General features: G+C 46.0%; 1 pseudogene; it reads left to right on the plus strand.

Annotated features, from left to right (window-relative positions):
- LOC135555297 (transient receptor potential cation channel subfamily M member 4-like) overlaps window positions 1-26,433 on the plus strand; it is an 81,037-nt pseudogene that overhangs the window by 12,358 nt on the left and 42,246 nt on the right.

Consider the following 26,433-nt stretch of genomic DNA (forward strand, 5'->3'; position numbering starts at 1 on the left):
AAACCTAGAGGTAGTGAAGATAGGTTTCAGAGCAGGTCATAGCAGGTCATAGCACTGACTGGTGTACATTTTAGAATACACAGTGCTTTCTGAAAGTATTCAGACCCCTGGACTTTTTCTACATTTTGTTATGTTGTAGCCTTATTCTAAAATTGATTAAAATGTTGTTTTTTTTCCTCAATCTACACACGCAATAATGACGAAGTCAAAACAGGTTATTAGAAATGTTTGCTAATTTTATTTGAAGTAAAAAACAGATATCAAATTGACATAAGTATTCAGACACTTTACTCAGTCCTTTGTTGAAGCACCTTTGGCAGCGATTAGAGCATCGAGTCTTCTTGGGTATGACGCAACAAGCTTGGCACAACTGTATTTGGGGAGCATCGCAGATCCTCTCAAGCTCTGTCAGGTTGGATGGGGAGCATCGCTGCACAGCTATTTTCAGGTCTCTCCAGAGATGTTCGTTCGAGTTCAAGTCCGGGCTCTGGCTGGGCCAATCAAGGACGTTCAGAGACTTGTCCCGAAGCCACTCCTGCATTGTCTTGGCTGTGTGCTTAGGGTCATTGTCCTGTTGTAAGGTGAACCTTTGCCCCAGTTTTAGGTCCTGAGTGCTCTGGAGAAGGTTTTCATCAAGGATCTCTCTGTACTTTCAGCTCTAGGAAGAGTCTTGGTGGTTCTTTAACTTCTTCTAATTAATAATGATGGAGGCCACTGTGGTCTTGGGGACCTTCAATGCTGCAGAATTGTATTGGTACCCTTCCCCAGATCTGTGCCTCGACACAATCCTGTCTCGGAGCTCTACAGACAATTCCTTCGACCTCATGGCTTGTTTTTTTTGCTCTGACATGCACTGTCAAATGTGGGACCTTATATAGATAGGTGTGTGTCTTTCCAAGTCATGTCCAATCAAGTTGTAGAAACATCTCAAGGATGATCAATGGAAACAGGATGCACCTGAGCTCAATTTCAAGTGTCATAGCAAAGGGTCTGAATACCTATGTAAATAAGGTATTTGTTTTTTTAATAAATTAGCTAATATTTCTAAAAGTCTGTTTTCACTTTGTCATAATGGGGTATTGTGTAGACTGCCTTAGAATAAGGCTGTAACATAACAATGTGGAAAAGGTCAAGGAGTCTGATACCCTCCGAAGGTACTTTATTTCGTAGTTAAAAGGGATTTAAGTTGAATATTTACAAAGGATTCTATCATTTCTGCTGCTAGGCAAGATCATTTGAAATGGGGTGATAATCCAGATCCTGGGGATGGTACCAGAAATAATTGTTAAGTTAAAATGGAGTGTTAAAGATTCTGCAATCAGATCAGCAGAAGGCTGCAGCAAGAAAGGATCAAGCAAATCAGCAGCTGTGTTTTTTTTCCTTTTCTTTTTTAACATCAATCTTGCACAAGGTGTCGAGCGCATCACAAGTCCAAAGCTGTTGTAATGAAAGCAAAGATTAACTAGAAGTTGACAGAACTGATTAAAAACATCAATTCTTATTTATCTCAGTTATGATGCTAGAGTTTGACACCGCTTGCTTAAGAAGGGAAGGAGAGGAATTTCCACGCTTCAGTGCATTTACTGTTTTCCCAAAGTCTAACAGATCACCAGTAGAGTCGGAGATAGAACTTCGGAAGCAGCTAGATTTAGCTTTCTTGATTGAGGTAGTACATATTTCTCAATTGCATGAAAAGCTGCCAATCAGCTAGAGGGTCCGTTTTTCTAGCCTAGGCCTGATTTCTCATCATAACAAGATCTGAAAGTTTGAGAGAGAGACTAGCCATCTTAATGCACTTCCAGTACAGTATAACTTCTATATGCACTGAGCATGCTATGACAGGTACTAGGGTGTGGGTCAATGGGACATGAGTTCTGAATTGAATGCCAATCCGCTTTCAGCAGCTATTGCTAGTCAGGTTCTACCAGTTGGATTAGTCTACAGTTTGTTTACTTAACACTTACAGTATCCCACAGTCTCAGAATAAAATGTTGCACATTGTACTTAAAGGGATACAAATGCTTGTCACTGTAGTGGTACCCTGTAAAGTATGCCCACTGTACCATTAGTTATAGGTAGGAGAGAGTGGGGTAAGTTGACCCAAATAGTTAGTTGAGCCACCCCTTGTTTCTGGGAAACCGTCCATACACCAAATATGAAATCATTCCATGGAGTATGTGAAGGAAGAAACAACATGGAAAAAGTGGTGAGCAAGTTAGTTCCAAAAAAACGATTTTCATAGTTAAATTAATATATTGTGTTATAGGTTTAATGATGCTTGTATCTAAACCAAAGTACTTAAAAAAATGTACATCAGCTGGGGTGTATAAGCTACAATGTGAGATCCTAAACCTATCATGAAAGTGTATCATGTATGGGCTAATATAGTCAATATGTTTGCCTTGGCGTAAGTTGAGCCAATGTCCGTTGGTCAACATAAGTTCAGCCAATGGCCACCATAGACCATACAAATTCTAACATTTTGTCAGTTTTATGCAATGTATCATGCATTTAAACTATTGTTAAAGAGCAGACATCGTCATGCCCAGTGTATACACATTTAAAACCAGCACGTTTAGCCCCCCAAGGAATTGAGAGAAGGGAAGAAGTCCATTCAGCAGCAGCAAGAGATGGAGAAAATAGACTGAATGGTACATTGACCATAAAATAAAAGGACCATGTACCTGTGTGAAAGAGAGGCTATGACAGAGTAGCAGAGGCACACAAGGTCTGATCTGATGACATGGAGTCTGAGCTTGATAAACATGGCAATCTCGCAGACCAGTTTTATGGAGAGAACTTGCCTACAAATCGGCACATCAAAACAACATCCCTGTCCCATACAACTGCTCAAGAAATGGAAGGATAAGTGATATTGAACAGAGATCTAATATATGAATGTAGGCATGCATTTAAGATATACAATATATCACACCCCCAATCCATTAATTAAACTTTGACCGACCAGCACCATCACCCACTGTCACAGAGCACCATCACCCACTGTCACAGAGCACCATCACCCACTGTCACAGAGCACCATCACCCACTGTCACAGAGCACCATCACCCACTGTCACAGAGCACCATCACCCACTGTCACAGAACACCATCACCCACTGTCACAGAGCACCATCACCCACTGTCACAGAGCACCATCACCCACTGTCACAGAGCACCATCACCCACTGTCACAGAACACCATCACCCACTGTCACAGAGCACCATCACCCACTGTCACAGAACACCATCACCCACTGTCACAGAACACCATCACCCACTAACCCCAAGGTGGCTCAACTCACCCTTTCCTTTATGCTCAACTTACCCCAAGGTGGCTCAACTCACCCTTTCCTTTATGCTCAACTTACCCCAAGGTGGCTCAACTCACCCTTTCCTTTATGCTCAACTTACCTCATAACCGGGATCATTTTTTTCAAAAGACTACGTTTGACAAGCCATGTTTTCAAAACTGTTATGTTTACGTGAATTGTGATTATTTCCAGGGGAAAAACAACATCCGAAAATTAATGTAGATACAGTGTCTTTGTTAGAAAGAATACTATATTTCTCTTGAAATAGTGATGCTGAATGTAAAAAATGGCTCAACTTACCCAACTCTCCCCTACATAATTATGACCAAGCAGTGTGACCTCAAAACAGCCAATGGTGCACCTTAGGGGTCAAGATAGTACCTTTTTATTATTAGTCCCTACCACGCTTTCACCTCCTCTTCGGTAATAAAGCCTGTGGAACGTCTTGTCAGTAAGCTTAAAAGAAGGTGGAGTGTATTCAAGCTGTTTGCCACTCCCAACAAATCAAATCAAAGTTTATTTGACACATGCTTCATAAACAACATTGAAATGCTTACTTACAGGTCATTTTCCAACAATGCAAATAGAAATAATGACACAAGGAACAAATACACAGTGAATAAAGAATAACAATAACGTGGCTATATACAAGAAGTACCAGTACTGAGTCGATGTGCAGGGGTACAAGGTAACTGAGGTAGCTACAGAATGTACAGTTGAAGTCGGAAGTTTACATACACCTTATCCAACTACATTTAAACTCAGTTTTTCACATTTCCTGACATTTAATCCCAGTAAAACATTCCCTGTTTTAGGTCAGTTAGGATCACCACTTTATTTTAAGAATGTGAAATGTCAGAATAATAGTAGAGTGATTTTATTTCAGCTTTTATTTCTTTCATCACATTCCCAGTGGGTCAGAAGTTTACATACACTCAATTATTATTTGGTAGCATTGCCTTTAAATTGTTCAACTTGGGTCAAATATTTTGGGTAGCCTTCCACAAGCTTCACACAATAAGTTGGGTGAATTTTTGGCCCATTCCTCCTGACAGAACTGGTGTAACTGAGTCAGGTTTGTAGGCCTCTTTGCTTTCACACACTTTTTCAGTTCTGCCGACATATTTTCTATAGGTTTGAGGTCAGGGCTTTGTGATAGGCCACTCCAATACCTTGACTTTGTTGGCCTTAGGCCATTTTGCCATAAATTTGGAAGTTTGCTTGGGGTCCATTTGGAAGACTTATTTGCGACCAAGCTTTAACTTCCTGACTGATTTCTTGAGCTGTTACTTCAATATATACACAATTTTTCTTTCTCATGATGCCATCTATTTTGTGAAGTGCACCAGTCCCTCCTGCAGGAAAGCACCCCCACAACATGATGCTGCCACCCCGTGCTTCACGGTTGGGATGGTATTCTTCGGCTTGCAAGCCTCCCCCTTTTTCTCCAAACATAATGATGGTCATTATGACCAAACAGTTCTATTTTTGTCTCATCAGACCAGATTACATTTCTCCAAAAATTATGATCCTTGTCCCCATGTGCACTTTTTTATGGCGGTTTTGGAGCAGTGGCTTCTTCCTTGCTGAGCGGCCTTTCAGGTTATGTCGATATAGGACTTCACAAGGTCTTCACAAGGTCCTTTGCTGCTGTTCTGGGATTGATTTGCACTTTTCGCAGCAAAGTACGTTCATCTCTAGGAGACAGAACGTGTCTCCTTCCTGAGCGGTATGACGGCTGTGGTCCCATGGTGTTTATACTTGCGTACTATTGTTTGTACAGATGAGCGTGGTACCTTCAGGTGTTTGGAAATTGCTCCCATGGATGAACCCGATTCGTGGAGGTCTACAATTTATTTTCTGAGGTCTTGGCTGATTTTCGTTTGATTTTTCCCATGATGTCAAGCAAAGAGGCACTGAGTTTGAAGGTAGGCCTTGAAAAACATTCACAGGTACACCTCCAATTGACACAAATTATGTCAATTAGCCTATCAGAAACTTCTAAAGCCATGACATCATTATCTGGAATTTTCCAAGCTGTTTAAAGGCACAGTCAACTTAGTGTATTTAAACTTCTGACATACAGGAATTGTGATACAGTGAATTATAAGTTAAATAATCTGTCTGTAAACAATTGTTGGAAAAATTAGTTGTCATGCACAAAAGTAGATGTCCTAACGGACTTGCCAAAACTATAGTTTGTTAACAAGACATTTTTGGACTCCAACCTACGTGTATGTAAACTTCTCACTTCAAATGTACATATAGGTAGGTGTAAAGTGACTAGGCAACAGGATATATTATAGACAGTAACAGCAGCGTATGTGGTGAGTGTGAAAGTGTGTTGGGTGTATGTGTGTGTTGGGGTGTAAGTGTGTGGGCAGAGTTCAATGTGTGCATAGAGTTAGTGCAAAAAAGAGTCAATGTAGTTATTTTTATTTTATTTAACTAGGCAAGTCAGTAAGATTTTACAATGATGGCGTACCCCGGCCAAACCCTCCCCTAACCCGGATGACGCTGGGACATTTGTGTGCCACCCTATGGGACTTCCGATCACAACCGGTTGTGATACAGCCCGGGATCTAACCAGAGTCTCTGGTGATGCCTCTAGCACTGAGATGCAGTGCCTTAGACCGCTGCCCCTCACAGGAGGTAGCCCGAGTAGCCATTTGATTAGCTATTTAGCAGTCTTGTTTAGCAGTCTTATGGCTTGGGGGTAGAAGCTATTCAGGGTCCTGTTGGTTCCAGAGATGATAAATGGCCTGGGTGGCTGGAGACTGTAATTTTTTTTTAAACAATTTGGATTAGGCACATTCAAACAAAGGTATAGATGCAGGAAATAGTTGTGTCATTGCTGGCGCTGCAGACGGATATATTGGTCTGCTAATACAGGACTATTAAAGGCCCAATGCACTACTGTATTGTTGTAATTTTTTTCTTCAGAATTTCAGGGGTTGTTGCTGCTGCACCCTCAGAACCCCTAATTCCCATGTCTATGAACGAAGGCGGAGAGGTGACTCCGAAAGCCAATCATTTTCACATGAGCCCACTTTGGGTAGTGTCATTTTCAACCAAATTATATACAACATTTATTCAAAACAATATATAGAATGCCAACAATGCTAGCACCGTAAATGATCTTAATCTGGATAATTTGTGTTTCTCACAGCCAATTAGCCAGCAGCCGCTGGTAGTCAGCATTCCACTCATACCTACCTTTCCAATATGAACTTCCCCAGACTCTTGAGAACAATGCGAGGCCTGGAAGCAGAGGCTACTTTATCACAGGTGTTAATTTCCTATGATAAAATCCCATGATTTGTTACTGTGTTTGGACTAAACAGCTAGCGCGACAGCTACAAAAATACGATTTCAGCTAACAAGAGAAGTCTCAAACAAAATAACTGCATTATGGCATTTACACAAACTATTTACATAGAAAATTGGGTACATTTGTGGACAAAATTCAAACTTACTCAACCTTTAATTTAACACTGAAACGTGTGGACCCATATTATAGACAATGGAACAGTGTTATAAACCGGGTAGTTTGGGTCCTTGATGCTGATTTGTCTGAAAGCCATGCTATATCAGACAATATACCATGGGTTTGACACAATTACTTGTTTACTGTTCTAATTGTGTTGGTAACTGGTTTATAATCGCAATAAGGCACCTTGGGAGTTTGTGGTGAATTGCCAATATACCACAGCTAAAGGCTGTATCCAGGCACTCCTTGTTGCGTCGAGCATAAGAGCAGTCCTTAGTCGTGGTATATTGGACATACAGTGGGGAGAACAAGTATTTGATACACTGCCGATTTTGCAGGTTTTCCTACTTACAATGCATGTAGAGGTCTGTCATTTTTATCATAGGTACACTTCAACTGTGAGAGACGGAATCTAAAACAAAAATCCAGAAAATCTTATGGATCAACCTGCATTCAGAATGACGGTCAGGGTTAGGAACCTTGGTAAAAACACAACTATTACTGATATTAGCCCATATGCATTGAATAACAGATTTACTACATGGAACAACAGATATTCCCCCCCAAAAATCTAAAGGAAGATTATTCTGAAGTGTCTGTCTTATCTGATAGATATCAGATCTAAGAAAGATCAGATATACATTTATAAGAAAGATCAGGAAACCGTTTTTTAACATGTTTTTGGCACTAAACAGTCCCTATATATATGTACACACACACACACACACACACACACACACACACACACACACACACACACACACACACACACACACACACACACACACACACACACACACACACACACACACACACACACACACACGTGTGTATATATGTATGTGTGGCCCAAACCGTTCAGACGCTACAGACAGAAGTTGGCAGATCGGCTGTACCGACTTCAGTCCCAAGACGCATGTGGGTCGTAGAGCAGAGCACATTGTGTTTGTGAGAGTCTCATCTTTCCACAGAGGGCTTTGCTACAGACCGATTTTCAGGAGGTCTCATGGTCAGACAAACACCGCGATAGGGGGAGTAGCGCTGTCACTTTTCACCACAGATGCGGAGGTGCGACACAGCTTAAACCGACAGATGTTTATGGGGATTTTTGTGTTATGCTAATCCTTAGCAGCCCTTGCACAAAAACATGTCCATGTAGTCCACACACACACTTTCGTACAATGTGCATGATGACTTGGCTTTTTGCTAATTGCTACTATACATCCAGTTTCACATAAAATTCAACATCTATAGCCGAGATAGTTACTCTTAATCAACTCTTTCTCTCCCAGAGCTGGATCCCCAACATCATCAGGAAGCGAGTATGCACCACATTCGTAGAGGACTCTTTAAGGTACAGCCTTTCTCTGGGTCACTGAGTTGTCCCTTTATCTGACACAATATAGTTACAGTTACAATTCAAAATGTGTCTGGTCTATGCAAAGCAAATGTTGTGTGTGTGTGTTGTTTGTGTGTGTGTATGTGTCTCTCCCTGTCAGCAATGGGGCATTGTGTCAGTGTGGGGGCATGCGGGAGACTCATGGCTCCAACGCTACGGGAGACTATTTCGGAGCCGCCATCGTCAGCCAGTGGGACAGTTCCCAGCACTCCTCAGAGTACCCCACCGACGCCTTCGGAGAGCTGGAATTCGCAGGGGCTGGCAGGAGACACAGCCATGTAAGTAACACACACATGTAAGAGCATCCACATACCAACATATGCACACATGTAAGAGCATGCACATATGCACACATGTGCGTGCATACACTTGCACATATGCAAGCACACACACACTCATGCAAGGGCAAACTAACACACACACACACAACACTAGTGTCTTGGGTTTGGCTTCTGGCCCTTGTTGTTGATCTCATGGAGGACGGTGTGTTTATTCATCCGTGTCCCACACTCAATCAATCAGCCCAGGGTATTACTAAGGTATAAATAACATTAGGACACACACATGGTGTGTGACTGGCTGATTCATGAATTAGGTAGTTGGCTTAGTGCCCGTCAACTCATAACTATCAATTGACTCAGCTATGTTACCACATGATCCTACTGAGAGATTGAGTTCATGTTAATCTCATGATGCTATATGTTATGAAATGAATAGGTCACATAGCCATTCATTTACACTAAATTACAAATATGTGAATGTAGTTCATTTCAGTCTTTTGCTCATCTACATCAGGTCTGGTTGGGCTGTATGTTGCAGAACGTCTGTCTGGCATTCTATGGAACCATGGTGGGCGGAATGTTCTCACCTGTACTGATATCTCTTCACTTTCGATTAGCTACACCATATAGGCAAAACAAGCAACTAGCAAGCAGCACTTTATGTAGCCTCTTTGAGCATCATAACTTTGTGTGGCGATACTCATTGACCCTTCCCCACCCTCTTCTCCTTTTCTCTTCCTATTGGTCAGTTCTTGCGACTGTCATGCGACACCCCACCTCAGATCGTGTACAGTCTGATGACGGCCCACTGGGGGGTTCCATCCCCCAACCTGGTGGTTTCTGTTGTGGGGAGTGGGGGGTGCGAGAAGGTCAAGCCCTGGGTCAGGGAGGTGCTGAGACAGGGGCTGGTCAAGGCGGCACAGAGCACCGGTGAGACAGACACACACACACACACACACACATACACACAAACAGACATACCATGGTGTGCTGTGATTGAGGCTGGTCAGAGCACAGCTGAGGACAACGCCCACTCTGTTTCATCTATTTGTTTAAAATATAATTAATTCATACACTCTTAGAAGTAAAGGAGCCTGGAAGAACCTTTTGGGATTCAAAAAATTGCCACACAGAGGGAACCTTTCCAGTTCAAAAAGGTTTATTGAGGAACCCCTGTGTAAAGGTTCAAACTGGAACCTTTTTGTAATGGGAGGGGTACAATTAGAATATTTTAAATAATATACTGTAGAGGTGGCAGCCTATTAAAAGATTGGAGGTGTGGCTTATTGGGGCCTTGGCTTTCAGATTATTATTTTTGGCCACCTGTTTGAATAAATGTCATTATTTGTACACTGAAAATTGACATTTTCCTTAAATGCTTCTTGATGGCCCCCATTGGGAGGAGGACCTCCCGTCCTATGATGACGGGATAAGACCCCTCTATGCAGGAGAGGAGATGGATGATGAGGCGCAAGCCGACAGATCATCATTCATCCTTAGCGGTGTCACGAACCGGCTCAAAGCCCGTAACAAAGGGAGACAACGTGGAGATAAGGAGTAGCAATATATATATATTTATTAAATAAGTAACTAAGTATAATATACAATGGTGTGTGTAATCAGTAATCAGCAGTGTAAGTGAGTGTTTTGCATGCATGAATGTGATAATGCAGGTTGTTGAAAGGTGCCAAAGCAAATAAACAAAAGACCACCAAGAACCACAACACAATCTACAATGGTGTCTGCATGGAGAGAGTCTCCACCATGAATGTAGAGGAGGTCTATTTATCCTGGGACACACCTGGCCCAGGTGTTTCCCATGTAGCTGACGACCCTCCCCAACTCCGCCCACCGGCATCCTAATAAGGAAACAAGAACAAACAGAATACAGCAGACGGAGTGGGAGGGTCGTCACATTCCCCCCCATAAAACCGGGGACCAACAATGGCCCCGGAAGAAAATACCAGCCTCTAAGTTCCAAATTGACACAGCTTCTGCACCACAAATTGATGAGGGTCTATGTGTTCACCCTAGCCAACCTCCTCCACAGACCTCAGCAACCTTCACACAGGAAGCAACATTTAAGAGGAAAGAAGAAAACAAGACCAGGCGGGAGCAGACAGGACAGAGAGAACATGACAATACGTAACAATGGTCAGTCACGTAAACATTTAGGAACAGGGCGCACGAGAGAGAGCATCAGCAATCACGTTTTCAGTTCCCCGGATGTGGCGCACATCGAGATGGAATGATTGTAAAATAAACACCATCTCATTATCCTCTGGTTTGGACACATCATGGACCTCAAAAAGTGAGGGGGTTATGGTCGGTGTAGACCACAATAGGTACTACCCCCGACCCGACATATACTTCAAGTGTTGTAGCGCCCAAATGAGTGCTAGCGCTTCCTTTTCAATAACTGAATAATTCAACTGATAATCGTTAAACTTTTTAGAAAAAACTAACAGGCCTCTCAATCCCAGACACATCTGCTTGCAGCAAAACTGCACCTGCCCCCACATGACTAGCATCCACCTGCAAGGTAAATGACAAATCCATGCGAGGAGCAGCCAGCACCGGAGTTGAGGTAAGCAACCTCTTTACATCTTCAAAAGCGTGTTGACAACGAGTAGACCACACATAAACAGCCTTAGCTTTCAGCAGATCTGTCAAGGGAGCGACCACAGTGGAGAAGTTACTACAAAAACTACGGTAATAGCCAATCATGCCCAAGAAACGCATTAGTTCCTTTTTAGTAGTTGGTGGTGGAAAAGCATCAATAGCCACCACTTTAGCCCGAACAGGACGCACTTCCCCCTGCCCAACCACTTTTCCAAGGTATGTAACGGTCGCCTGAGCAAACTCACATTTAGCCAGATTGATTGTGAGGCGACCCGCAGCCAGACGTTCGAACAAGGCTTGAATACGGGACAGATGTTCTTCCCAAGTATCTGCATATATCACTACATCGTCCAAATAAACAGCGCACCCGGTCAGACCGGCGACAACCCTGTTCATAAGTCGCTGAAAAGTGGCAGGTGCATTGCGCAAACCGAAACTCATAACCGAATACGAGTACAGACCAAAGGGTGTAATAAAGGCAGAGATTTCACGTGCCCTACTCGTCAGTGGCACCTGCCAATAGCCTTTTAACAGGTCAAATTTGCTCACAAACTTAGCTGCACCGACTTGATCAACACAGTCCTCCATTCGAGGAAGAGGAAATGAATCTGGCTTTGTGACACTATTTACCTTACGGTAGTCCGTACAAAATCGGTTTGTTCCATCCGGTTTACTGACCAAGATACAGGGAGAAGCCCAACTGGAGAAAGAAGGCTCTGCTATCTTACTCTCCAGCATGTACTTGACCTCAGCATCCAGACAACGTAGTTTCTCTGAAGAAACTCTATAGAACCGCTGACGAATGGGGTCAGCACCTCCAATGTCAATATCATGTTCTATTAAGTTTGTACGTGTAGGTGTATCTGAAAATAAACCTGGAAAGCTCTGAATCAGACCAACCATCTCTTCACGCCCATCATCAGGTAGGTGAGTGAGAAGACTGTCTAAAATATCCAGTGTTTCTGAATTTTTTAATCTACCCTGCAATATACAATCGTCAGGACCAGGAACATCTTCCTCCTCATGCCCAGATCTAGCACGACAAGAACTCAAGGAAACAACTGTATCAGCCAAAAGAACAGGTTTACCGTGCTCTGTAGAATCCCACTGTTCAGTCTCAGAGGAACGTGCATAATAGGGTTTTAACAGATTTACATGGCACAGCTGGTGTGCTTTCCTCCGTTCTGGAGTGGCAACTAGATAATTTTGCTCAGTGTACTGGCGCACCACTGTATATGGACCTTGAAACTTAGCTTGTAAAGGAGAACCAACAATTGGCAGCAGAGCAAGAACCTGGTCACCTGGACTAAAGTGACGAGGCTCAGTTCGGCGATCAAATATGCCCTTCATCCTCTCCTGTGCAGATGATAACTTCTCTTTAGCCATTTCACCAGCGGCGTACAGCCGGTGCCGGAAATCACACACATACGATAATAGGGACTGAGGAGGCTCGGGAGACTTCCAGTCATCCTGGAGAACGGATAAAAGTCCACGCACCCTATGTCCAAACACAAGGTCATTTGGACTGAAACCTGTGCTCTCCTGTGAAACTTCCCTAGCAGCTAACAGTAACCAAGGCAACCCCTCCTCCCAATCCTTATCCATCTCAGTACAATAAGCTCTCAACAAAGACTTAAGAGTTTGATGGAAACGTTCCAGTGCTCCTTGACTTTGCGCGTGATAGGCGCTAGACAAATTGTGTTTAATATGGAGCTGTTGAAGAACCTGACTAAACAGATTAGAGGTGAAATTAGAGCCTTGATCACTCTGAATGACCTTAGGGATTCCAAACAATGAGAGAAACTGAGTTAAAGCTTTTAACACAGATTTAGTTGTGATAGATCGAAGAGGATAGGCAGCAGGAAACCTAGTGGTCTGACACATCACAGTGAACAGGTAACTGCTACCCTTTTTAGAACGAGGCAGAGGACCCACACAGTCAATAATCAGATACTCAAAAGGTTGGCTAAGTACAGGAATAGGAAACAATGGAACTGGTTTAATAGCTTCTCACGATCATGCTGCCGATCATGCTCTCTCTTCTCACGATCATGCTCCAGCTGTAACAGAAGCAGTTCTTTCTGCTGTTCAAAAAGAAGGCTACTAGGACTAACCGATGGAATGGCCATTGTAACATTACTGGGAGACGACCAATCCTCAGCAGAGGCTGGCCCAGTGGTAACTTTAAGAATACCACTCTCCATCAGATTGGCCTTCAATATCAACCTAATAGAATTTTTTAGACGTTTATCACTAATCTCAACCTTGTAGTGTTCCGCGACCTTCAACAGCTGTTCTTTAGTACCTAAATCTAACAATCCCTCCGATGGAGAGCGAATGAACTCATCTACATAAGACGCCATGACGCTCTTCCCTTCTGCTGAGCAAACCAGACTACAACCCGAGAATTGACAATCACCCTGAGCACCACAGAAGAGAGATGAGATATGGAGCTTCCCCAAAACCTACAATAACTCAACCCTAGTCTTCGTGCAGATTTGCGGTGGGAATTTACGCACTGTAGCCCGCTGGCAAGGAAAAACTCCCCAGCATGCTGGTAAATTCCACCAAGCCACGGATGTGCCCCGAGACAACTGCTCAGTCCACAGACACCACACAAAAATAACAAACATTAACCATGCCCAACATATTCCAAAAATGAAACACGTCGCTAAACCTATCAGGGGAAAAAGGCTATAGCTCCAGGTAGCAAGTTCCACTACCCTACCCAAATCTCCCACTGAGGTACACAGCCGATTACTCACCTCAGACTGACGTCCCAACAGAAAGTAGAACAAGAGTTCAGGCTAAGCAGGGCCTGGAAACTAACCATTATACTCTCTCCAACACAGCACGCAAACAAAATAACAAAGGCAACCAATACTGGGCCTATCACATGCAAACAAAATATGCAAACCAAACACGTAACTCCACGGCCTCCCAAACCAATAGTTCAAAAGATCCCGGACGAGTCCCCACTTGTCACGAACCGGCTCAAAGCCCGTAACAAAGGGAGACAACGTGGAGATAAGGAGTAGCAATATATATATATTTATTAAATAAGTAACTAAGTATAATATACAATGGTGTGTGTAATCAGTAATCAGCAGTGTAAGTGAGTGTTTTGCATGCATGAATGTGATAATGCAGGTTGTTGAAAGGTGCCAAAGCAAATAAACAAAAGACCACCAAGAACCACAACACAATCTACAATGGTGTCTGCATGGAGAGAGTCTCCACCATGAATGTAGAGGAGGTCTATTTATCCTGGGACACACCTGGCCCAGGTGTTTCCCATGTAGCTGACGACCCTCCCCAACTCCGCCCACCGGCATCCTAATAAGGAAACAAGAACAAACAGAATACAGCAGACGGAGTGGGAGGGTCGTCACATTCCCCCCCATAAAACCGGGGACCAACAATGGCCCCGGAAGAAAATACCAGCCTCTAAGTTCCAAATTGACACAGCTTCTGCACCACAAATTGATGAGGGTCTATGTGTTCACCCTAGCCAACCTCCTCCACAGACCTCAGCAACCTTCACACAGGAAGCAACATTTAAGAGGAAAGAAGAACACAAGACCAGGCGGGAGCAGACAGGACAGAGAGAACATGACAATACGTAACAATGGTCAGTCACGTAAACATTTAGGAACAGGGCGCACGAGAGAGAGCATCAGCAATCACGTTTTCAGTTCCCCGGATGTGGCGCACATCGAGATGGAATGATTGTAAAAATAAACACCATCTCATTATCCTCTGGTTTGGACACATCATGGACCTCAAAAAAGTGAGGGGGTTATGGTCGGTGTAGACCACAATAGGTACTACCCCCGACCCGACATACACTTCGAAGTGTTGTAGCGCCCAAATGAGTGCTAGCGCTTCCTTTTCAATAACTGAATAATTCAACTGATAATCGTTAAACTTTTTAGAAAAGAAACTAACAGGCCTCTCAATCCCAGACACATCTGCTTGCAGCAAAACTGCACCTGCCCCCACATGACTAGCATCCACCTGCAAGGTAAATGACAAATCCATGCGAGGAGCAGCCAGCACCGGAGTTGAGGTAAGCAACCTCTTTACATCTTCAAAAGCGTGTTGACAACGAGTAGACCACACATAAACAGCCTTAGCTTTCAGCAGATCTGTCAAGGGAGCGACCACAGTGGAGAAGTTACTACAAAAACTACGGTAATAGCCAATCATGCCCAAGAAACGCATTAGTTCCTTTTTAGTAGTTGGTGGTGGAAAAGCATCAATAGCCACCACTTTAGCCCGAACAGGACGCACTTCCCCCTGCCCAACCACTTTTCCAAGGTATGTAACGGTCGCCTGAGCAAACTCACATTTAGCCAGATTGATTGTGAGGCGACCCGCAGCCAGACGTTCGAACAAGGCTTGAATACGGGACAGATGTTCTTCCCAAGTATCTGCATATATCACTACATCGTCCAAATAAACAGCGCACCCGGTCAGACCGGCGACAACCCTGTTCATAAGTCGCTGAAAAGTGGCAGGTGCATTGCGCAAACCGAAACTCATAACCGAATACGAGTACAGACCAAAGGGTGTAATAAAGGCAGAGATTTCACGTGCCCTACTCGTCAGTGGCACCTGCCAATAGCCTTTTAACAGGTCAAATTTGCTCACAAACTTAGCTGCACCGACTTGATCAACACAGTCCTCCATTTGAGGAAGAGGAAATGAATCTGGCTTTGTGACACTATTTACCTTACGGTAGTCCGTACAAAAATCGGTTTGTTCCATCCGGTTTACTGACCAAGATACAGGGAGAAGCCCAACTGGAGAAAGAAGGCTCTGCTATCTTACTCTCCAGCATGTACTTGACCTCAGCATCCAGACAACGTAGTTTCTCTGAAGAAACTCTATAGAACCGCTGACAAATGGGGTCAGCACCTCCAATGTCAATATCATGTTCTATTAAGTTTGTACGTGTAGGTGTATCTGAAAATAAACCTGGAAAGCTCTGAATCAGACCAACCATCTCTTCACGCCCATCATCAGGTAGGTGAGTGAGAAGACTGTCTAAAATATCCAGTGTTTCTGAATTTTTTAATCTACCCTGCAATATACAATCGTCAGGACCAGGAACATCTTCCTCCTCATGCCCAGATCTAGCACGACAAGAACTCAAGGAAACAACTGTATCAGCCAAAAGAACAGGTTTACCGTGCTCTGTAGAATCCCACTGTTCAGTCTCAGAGGAACGTGCATAATAGGGTTTTAACAGATTTACATGGCACAGCTGGTGTGCTTTCCTCCGTTCTGGAGTGGCAACTAGATAATTTTGCTCAGTGTACTGGCGCACCACTGTATATGGACCTTGAAACTTAGCTTGTAAAGGAGAACCAACAATTGGCAGCAGAGCAAGAACCTGGTCACCTGGACTAAAGTGACGAGGCTCAGTTCGGCGATCAAATATGCCCTTCATCCTCTCCTGTGCAGATGATAACTTCTCTTTAGCCATTTCACCAGCGGCGTACAGCCGGTGCGGAAATCACACACATACGATAATAGGGACTGAGGAGGCTCGGGAGACTTCCAGTCATCCTGGAGAAACGGATAAAAGTCCACGCACCCTATGTCCAAACACAAGGTCATTTGGACTGAAACCTGTGCTCTCCTGTGAAACTTCCCTAGCAGCTAACAGTAACCAAGGCAACCCCTCCTCCCAATCCTTATCCATCTCAGTACAATAAGCTCTCAACAAAGACTTAAGAGTTTGATGGAAACGTTCCAGTGCTCCTTGACTTTGCGCGTGATAGGCGCTAGACAAATTGTGTTTAATATGGAGCTGTTGAAGAACCTGACTAAACAGATTAGAGGTGAAATTAGAGCCTTGATCACTCTGAATGACCTTAGGGATTCCAAACAATGAGAGAAACTGAGTTAAAGCTTTTAACACAGATTTAGTTGTGATAGATCGAAGAGGATAGGCAGCAGGAAACCTAGTGGTCTGACACATCACAGTGAACAGGTAACTGCTACCCTTTTTAGAACGAGGCAGAGGACCCACACAGTCAATAATCAGATACTCAAAAGGTTGGCTAAGTACAGGAATAGGAAACAATGGAACTGGTTTAATAGCTTCTCACGATCATGCTGCCGATCATGCTCTCTCTTCTCACGATCATGCTCCAGCTGTAACAGAAGCAGTTCTTTCTGCTGTTCAAAAAGAAGGCTACTAGGACTAACCGATGGAATGGCCATTGTAACATTACTGGGAGACGACCAATCCTCAGCAGAGGCTGGCCCAGTGGTAACTTTAAGAATACCACTCTCCATCAGATTGGCCTTCAATATCAACCTAATAGAATTTTTTAGACGTTTATCACTAATCTCAACCTTGTAGTGTTCCGCGACCTTCAACAGCTGTTCTTTAGTACCTAAATCTAACAATCCCTCCGATGGAGAGCGAATGAACTCATCTACATAAGACGCCATGACGCTCTTCCCTTCTGCTGAGCAAACCAGACTACAACCCGAGAATTGACAATCACCCTGAGCACCACAGAAGAGAGATGAGATATGGAGCTTCCCCAAAACCTACAATAACTCAACCCTAGTCTTCGTGCAGATTTGCGGTGGGAATTTACGCACTGTAGCCCGCTGGCAAGGAAAAACTCCCCAGCATGCTGGTAAATTCCACCAAGCCACGGATGTGCCCCGAGACAACTGCTCAGTCCACAGACACCACACAAAAATAACAAACATTAACCATGCCCAACATATTCCAAAAATGAAACACGTCGCTAAACCTATCAGGGGAAAAAGGCTATAGCTCCAGGTAGCAAGTTCCACTACCCTACCCAAATCTCCCACTGAGGTACACAGCCGATTACTCACCTCAGACTGACGTCCCAACAGAAAGTAGAACAAGAGTTCAGGCTAAGCAGGGCCTGGAAACTAACCATTATACTCTCTCCAACACAGCACGCAAACAAAATAACAAAGGCAACCAATACTGGGCCTATCACATGCAAACAAAATATGCAAACCAAACACGTAACTCCACGGCCTCCCAAACCAATAGTTCAAAAGATCCCGGACGAGTCCCCACTTGTCACGAACCGGCTCAAAGCCCGTAACAAAGGGAGACAACGTGGAGATAAGGAGTAGCAATATATATATATTTATTAAATAAGTAACTAAGTATAATATACAATGGTGTGTGTAATCAGTAATCAGCAGTGTAAGTGAGTGTTTTGCATGCATGAATGTGATAATGCAGGTTGTTGAAAGGTGCCAAAGCAAATAAACAAAAGACCACCAAGAACCACAACACAATCTACAATGGTGTCTGCATGGAGAGAGTCTCCTCCATGAATGTAGAGGAGGTCTATTTATCCTGGGACACACCTGGCCCAGGTGTTTCCCATGTAGCTGACGACCCTCCCCAACTCCGCCCACCGGCATCCTAATAAGGAAACAAGAACAAACAGAATACAGCAGACGGAGTGGGAGGGTCGTCACAGCGGGCATTGATAGTGGACTACAAATATTCGCTGCTCGATGTCTGCAAATGGGCAGCGGCCAGACTCAACATTGAGTGGCCCGAACCTGTGGGGGACTGAGACGCAGAGGGGGACTTTTACGATGGGAGGCGTCTCCCCTCTCATGCTGTCCCAGGCAGCAGCTCTGGTAGCACTTTATTTGGATAGTCCGTCTGTAGAGGCTCTACAGGCTATCAGTAACATTTCAACTAATCCTAGCTCTAATCCTAACTTTAGCCCTTATCCTAACCTTAAACTTAACCCTTACCCGAATCCGTATTCTATACCTAATCCGTATATCTATACCTGCTTATCAACAGTTTGTTGATAGTATGACCATCTGTAGAAAATCCGGAGTATGCAAATAAAGTGTGACCGCAGCTCCTCCCGGCTGTCCCAGCCTACTTGCCGGAACCCAAGCGCTACTGGGTCAATCCCCTTACCTCCAGGGTCCAAACCAGGCATTTTTCCTACATGGAGGTCAAGGACTTGGAGGACCTGGGTATTTGAGCTTTCACTGGCCAGCCACCTCAACCCCAATGCCATCACAGAGCTCAACCTCCGTGCCTCTAGAGGCGCCATCCGATGCTGGGGCCGCATCATGAATCTTGCGGTGATAGGACAGAGAGCCTTGTGCCTCAACCGGTCCGTTCTATCCAACAAGGACAACGAAGACTTCCTTGAAACTCTAGTAGTGCCTAAGGTACTGTTTGGGCCTTCTGTTGCCACCATGCAGCAGAAGTGCAAACTCTGCAAGAAGGAAAGTCAAGCCTTTATTAACGTTTGTCTGCCCTGTAGACCCGGAAACTGTGGCAATCCGGGCTAGCCCTCCACCAATCAAGGTGGGGAATGGGGAAGCCCCCAGAGACACAGCATGTGACAATGGGGCAAACGGCCATCCCCTGCAGCCACATCCAAGTCCCACCCCTCTGGTTCTCCTGCCAGGAAGAAGGGGTGTCAGACTTATGGGTACGCCCCCTGCGGAAGAGAGGGGCAGTCAATGAGGCATTCGGTTCCCTGCACAGTTCCTTCTTGGGTGGAGCACAGACTCTGTGGTCCACCCAAAGGAGATCACTCTACCTCCGGGTGCCCTCCATGCCACAGCTGTCCCCTCCACTCGTTTGTTTTCAGCTGAGGCAGGAAGACAAATTGCTTCAAAGCACTGTCACCAGTTACCAGTGTCACTACACTCTCTTTCAATAAAACACCTGTCACAACCAGGCATCTTGCCAAGGAAACAGAGCAAAAATACAATGCAACACTGGTGAGTGAGAGTCAGCCTCCCTGTTGGCTACTCGCCGAGAGAGTAGTCAACTGGCGTGCATGTGCAGTCAAGCCTTGAATCCTATCCACAGTTACCAAGGGCTACAGACTGCAGTTTGCAATGAGACCTCCTGCCTTCAACGGCATTCTGGAAAGGTATACCGAAACGTCTGTACTGTTTTTATGATAGAACATGGTACTAGAATTTTTCTAAACCTTTGGTACTTCTGTCAAATGTCTCTTGTCGTCTACTGATTGAGAGAGTATCAAGTCTCTGTAGCAGTGCTGCCAATGTCCCCTTATAGGGTAAGTGCATTGTGCCTGCTCCACTGCTCCATCGTGCTAGCACAAGCCTGTCCCAAGGAACCATTGCACTGTGGTACATTAACAGAAAAAGGTTGGGAACCACTGATTTAGAGTGAATGTAACTTTAGTTGTTCTACAAATGTTGGGCTATATGTTTAGATTTTTAATACATTGCAAGGCTGCATGATGCAACTCTAATGATGATTTGAAGGCTTTACACACTTCGTCATTCTCTCATTCACAATTTGAGAAGCACTTGATAATGCCTCTAATACCCGGCAGCCCTTTGTGTGGTCATAATGCACCCTAAAAAAATCAATGCCTTTTGCAGACCTCCTCCCTGAGGCTCTCCATCATGTGATTGGGTCTTTCTCACAGGCTACAAGTGAAGTCAGATGTATCGGGGACATAACAGGGCTTGGCCTTATCCAATTCCGAGGTGCATATTGAAGATATTGGAAGAACTGTCCACATTTAATTTTCATCAGCCAACGAGATGAGTAGGCCTAACGAACAGCAAAACGCACAAGCCTATGTCAATCTACTATAGTACTGTGTGAGAAATAAATATTCCAAACATAGTCTGGGACAGTTGTGGGATGCGATAGATCCCAAATCAATACAACCATTAGCATCAACAAAAACTTATTTATGCAATGAGGCTGATGCAACAGATCAGAACATTTAGCGTAACATGTTGATAAACTATTTGGCTATTTCTTCACATTATAAGCACAGCAATGCGCACGCAGCAGTAGGCTATAAACATGAATGTTCTGTTAGCGAAAAACACCATTGTCAAAAGTGACTGCAAATGCAATTATGCATGTAATGCTTTGATTATAAAGGTGCATTTTTTATCGTGAAAATGATCTTCCACAAACGTGAAACTCACGCAGTGCTTAGGTATGCCAGTTAAGCTCTACACCCCTTGTAAAGTGGATTAATGTGCTTAATTTTAAGGAGTTATTTGGCCACTTTAGTTGTGATACAGACTTTGTCAAAACATTATAGGCCTATTGGCTAAGCTACATGAGGTGTGTGATTCTGATTTAAAAAAAATATGTTTCTTGCCTTACGCTGGTCATCATTCACAAGTGATAATATAGAATTCACAAGTGATTCGCTAATATTGTCACCCATCAGATTATTCTTGATTTCACCTTGTCTTTATATATACTAAATAATAAACTCAGCAAAAAAAGAAATGTCCTCTCACTGTCAACTGTTTATTTTCAGCAACTTAACATGTATGAACATGTCACGTCTTATCAAGGTGGGTGGAATCAGGCGCAGAGAGCAGATAGTGATACGACAGTTTATTCTCTGGTGAACAAAAAACACGGTCAACCCAACACACACAGGGTGAACAATCCAACACAGGATCAAAGACAGACCGGAGAATAAAAACACAAGTACCACACCAACTGACATGAATACAAATAACAATCCCGCACAAAACAAGGGCGGGACAACCTACTACATATACAGACACTAATTAACTAAACTACACACAGGTGAAACCAATCAGACAAAACCAACAGACATACGAAAAGGGATCGGTAGTGGCTAGTAGGACGGTGACGACGACCGCCGAGCACCACCCGAACAGGCAGGAGAGCCAACCTCGGCGGAAGTCGTGACAGTACCCCCCCCCCCCTGACGCCCCCTACCCCCGCCGCCACCTTCCTCGAGGACGACCCGGAGGACGAGGTGCTGGGCGATCCGGGTGGAGGCGGTGGAAATCTCTCGAGAGAAGGGTCCAAAATGTCCCCCACCGGAACCCAGCATCTCTCCTGCGGACCTTACCCCTCCCAGTCCACGAGGTACTGTAGGCCCCCCACCCGGCGTCTCGAATCCAGAATGCCCCGAACTGTGTACGCCGGGGACCTCTCGTTGTCCAGAGGGGGGGGGGACCTCAGGCACCTCACCTTCTTGCAGGGGACCAGCCACCACCGGCCTGAGGAGAGACACATGAAACGAGGGGTTAATACGGTAATACCTAGGAAGTTGTAACCTGTAACACACCTCGTTTATTCTCCTCAGGACGTTGAACGGCCCCACACACTGCGGCCCCAGCTTCTGACAGGGCAGGCGGAGGGACAGGTTTCGGGTCGAGAGCCAGACCCTGTCCCCCGGTGTAAACACGGGGGCCTCACTGCGGTGCTGGTCAGCGCTCCTCTTCTGCCGTTCTCCCGCTAACCGTAATGAGTCCTGAACGGCTTTCCAGGTGTCCTTGGAGCGCTGTACCCATTCCTCCACCACAGGAGCCTCGGTCTGACTCTGATGCCATGGGTCTAGGACCGGCTGGTAACCTAACACACACTCAAAAGGGGACAAGTTAGTTGAGGAGTGGCGTAAGGAGTTCTGAGCTAGTTCAGCCCATGGAACATACCTTGCCCACTCACCAGGCCGGTCCCGGCAATAGGACCGCAGAAACCTGCCCACATCCTGGTTTACGCGCTCCACCTGCCCATTACTCTCGGGGTGAAAACCTGAGGTTAAGCTAACCGAGACCCCCAGTCTCTCCATAAACGCCCTCCACACTCTGGACGTGAATTGGGGACCCCGATCAGAGACGATGTCCTCAGGCACCCCATAGTGCCGGAAGACATGGGTAAACAAGGCCTCCGCAGTCTGCAGGGCCGTATGGAGCAATGGGATGAGACGACAGGACTTAGAAAACCGATCCACAACGACCAGGATCGTAGTACTTCCCTGGGACGGGGGAAGGTCGGTAAGAAAGTCCACCGATAAGTGTGTCCACGGCCATTGTGGAACGGGGAGGGGTTGTAATTTCCCTCTAGGCAAGTGCCGAGGAGCCTTGCTCTGAGCACACACTGAGCAGGAGGAGACATAAAATCTCACGTCTTCAGCCAGTGTGGGCCACCAGTATCTCCCTCTCAGACTCCACACTGTCCTCTTGATACCTGGATGACCCGAGGAGGGGAGAGTATGAGCCCATCAAATCAGCTTGTTCCTGACCCCCCTTGGCACGTACTGAGTCCCCACTGGACAGTTAGGGGGGGCCGGCTCTGACCGTGAGGCCCTCTCTATCTCCGCGTCCACCTCCCATACCACCGGTGCCACGAGACATGACGGTGGAATGATGGGAGTTGGCTCAACTGACCGTGCCTCGGTATCATAGAGGCGAGACAGTGCGTCGGCTTTGGTGTTTTGGGAGCCTGGCCGGTATGAGAGGGTAAACCGGAACCTGGTAAAAAACATGGCCCATCTAGCCTGACGTGGATTTAGTCTCTTCGCTGCCCGGATGTACTCGAGATTACGATGGTCAGTCCAGATGAGAAAAGGGTGTTTAGCCCCCTCAAGCCAATGTCTCCACACCTTCAGAGCCTTGACTACAGCTAACAACTCCCGGTCCCCCACATCATTGTTTCGCTCCGCTGGGCTGAGCTTGCTCGAAAAGAAAGCACACGGGCGGAGCTTGAGTGGCACGCCCGAGCGTTGGGACAGCACGGCTCCGACCCCAGCCTCGGATGCATCCACCTCCACTATGAACGCTAAAGAGGGGTCCGGATGCGCCAACACGGGCGCATTGGTGAACAGCTCCTTCAGACGACTGAAGGCTCTGCCCGCTTCTGCTGACCAGCGCAAAGCGCACCGGTCCTCCCTTCAGCAGTGAGGTGATGGGAGCAGCCACCTGACCAAAACCCAGGATAAACCTCCGGTAGTAATTGGCAAACCCTAAAAACCGCTGCACTTCTTTCACCGTGGTCAGAGTCGGCCAATTACGCACGGCTGTAACGCGATCATCCTCCATCACCACCCCGGAGGTGGAAATACGATACCCCAGGAAGGAAACGGACTGTTTGAAAAACTTACATTTCTCCGCCTTGCAATACAGGTCATGCTCCAGCAGTCGCCCAAGTACCTTACGCACCAGAGACACATGCTCCACGCGTGTGGCAGAATAGATCAAGATGTCATCGATGTACACTACCACTCCCTGCCCGAGCAGGTCTCGGGAGAATCTCATCTACGAAGGATTGGAAGATGGCTGGAGCATTCTTCAACCCGTATGGCATGACTCGGTACTCATAATGACCAGATGTAGTACTAAATGCGGTTTTCCACTCATCTCCTCCCCGGATACGCACCAGATTATACGCGCTCCTCAGGTCCAGTTTTGTGAAGAAGCGCGCCCCGTGAAATGATTCCACCACCGTAGCGATGAGAGGTAGTGGGTAACTAAACCCCACTGTGATGGAATTTAGAGCTCTATAATCAATGCACGGACGCAGACCTCCATCCTTCTTCACAAAAACGAAGCTCGAGGAGACGATGCGGAGGGCTGAATGTACCCCTGTCCCAGCGATTCAGAAACATATGTTTCCATCGCAACCGTCTCCTCCTGGGACAATGGATACACGTGACTCCTAGGAAGTGCAACGTTCTCCAGAAGGTTTATCGCGCAGTCCTCTCGACGATGAGGTGGTAATTGGGTCGCCTTCCTTTACTGAAGTCGGCAAATCGGCATATTCAGAGGGAATGCGCACGGTGGAAACTCTGGACTCTCCACCGTAGTCGTACCAACGGCAACTCCTATACACCTACCTGAACACTCCTCTGACCACCCCTTAAGAGCCCCCTGTCGCCTGGAAATCACCGGGTTGTGTTGAGCTAACCAGGGAACCCCCAACACCACTGGAAACGCAGGTGAATCTATAAGGAACAGACTAATCTGCTCCTTATGCTCCCCCTGCGTTACCATGTCCAGTGGCACCGTAGCCTCCCTAATTACTCCTGACCCTAATGGTCGGCTATCTAATGAGTGCACGGGGAAAGGTCGATCTAACAACACCAGGGGAATCCCTAGCCTTAACGCAAGCCCACGATCCATGAAATTCCCAGCTGCGTCTGAATCGACTAGCGCCTTATGCTGTAGAGAGGGAAAAAACCCAGGGAAAGAAGTCAATACATACACATGACCGACAGGAAGCTCTGAATGAGTCTGGTGCTTACTCACCTGGGGTGATCGAGCAGTGCTCCGCCTGTCCTGCCGACTCCCAGACGAGTTCCTCCAGCACCGGTCGGACGTGTGCCCTCGTCGACCACAACTGGTGCAGGAGGACACTCCTCCTCCGGTCCCCCTCGAAGCCGTCCCTCCTAATTCCATAGGGATAGGGGCAGGGGGCTGGGAAGTGGAAACGACAGGACCTGATCCGAACGCCCGCGGGCAGCCAGCAGGTTGTCGAGACGGATTGCCAGATCGATAAGTTCATCCAATGTGAATGTGGTGTCCCGACATGCCAGCTCCCTGCGGACGTCCTCCCTGAGACTACATCTGAAAAGATCAATCAAGGCCCTGTCGTTCCATCCTGCTCCTGCGGCCAAAGTCCTGAACTCTAGAGCAAAGTCCTGCACGCTCCTCGTCTCCTGACGCAGGTGGAACAGCCGTTCACCCGCCGCCCGACCCTCAGGTGGATGGTCAAAAACAGCTCGGAATCAGCGGGTGAACTCTGGGTAATTATCCTTCGCCGAGTCCGGACCATTCCACACTGCATTGGCCCACTCGAGGGCTCGCCCAGTCAAGCAGGAGACGAGGGCGCACACGCTCTCCTCTCCGGAGGGAGCAGGACGCACGGTAGCCAGGTATAGTTCCAGTTGAAGGAGGAAACCCTGGCACCCAGCCGCCGATCCGTCATACTCTCGTGGGAGTGTCAGCCGAAGATCCCCGGAGCAGATGTGGTAGCAGGAACAGGAGTTGCTGGAGAAGGGGGTGCTAGAGATGAGGTGGGGAGGCCACTCCTCTCCCATCGATCCATTCTCTCCATCATTTGGTCCATGGCAGAACCAATCCGGTGAAGCACGCTGGTGTGATGGAGGACCCTCTCTTCCGTCGATAGGAGAGGAGACGTGGCTGCTCCTGCTGATTCCATGGTGGTGCGGGATTCTGTCACGTCTTATCAAGGTGGGTGGAATCAGGCGCAGAGAGCAGATAGTGATACGACAGTTTATTCTCCGGTGAACAAAAAACACGGTCAACCCAACACACACAGGGTGAACAATCCAACACAGGATCAAAGACAGACCGGAGAATAAAAACACAAGTACTACACCAACTGACATGAATACAAATAACAATCCCGCACAAAACAAGGGCGGGACAACCTACTACATATACAGACACTAATTAACTAAACTACACACAGGTGAAACCAATCAGACAAAACCAACAGACATACGAAAAGGGATCGGTAGTGGCTTGTAGGACGGTGACG

This window comes from Oncorhynchus masou, chromosome 15 (genome assembly GCF_036934945.1).
Source record: "Oncorhynchus masou masou isolate Uvic2021 chromosome 15, UVic_Omas_1.1, whole genome shotgun sequence".
Lineage (NCBI taxonomy): Eukaryota > Metazoa > Chordata > Actinopteri > Salmoniformes > Salmonidae > Oncorhynchus > Oncorhynchus masou.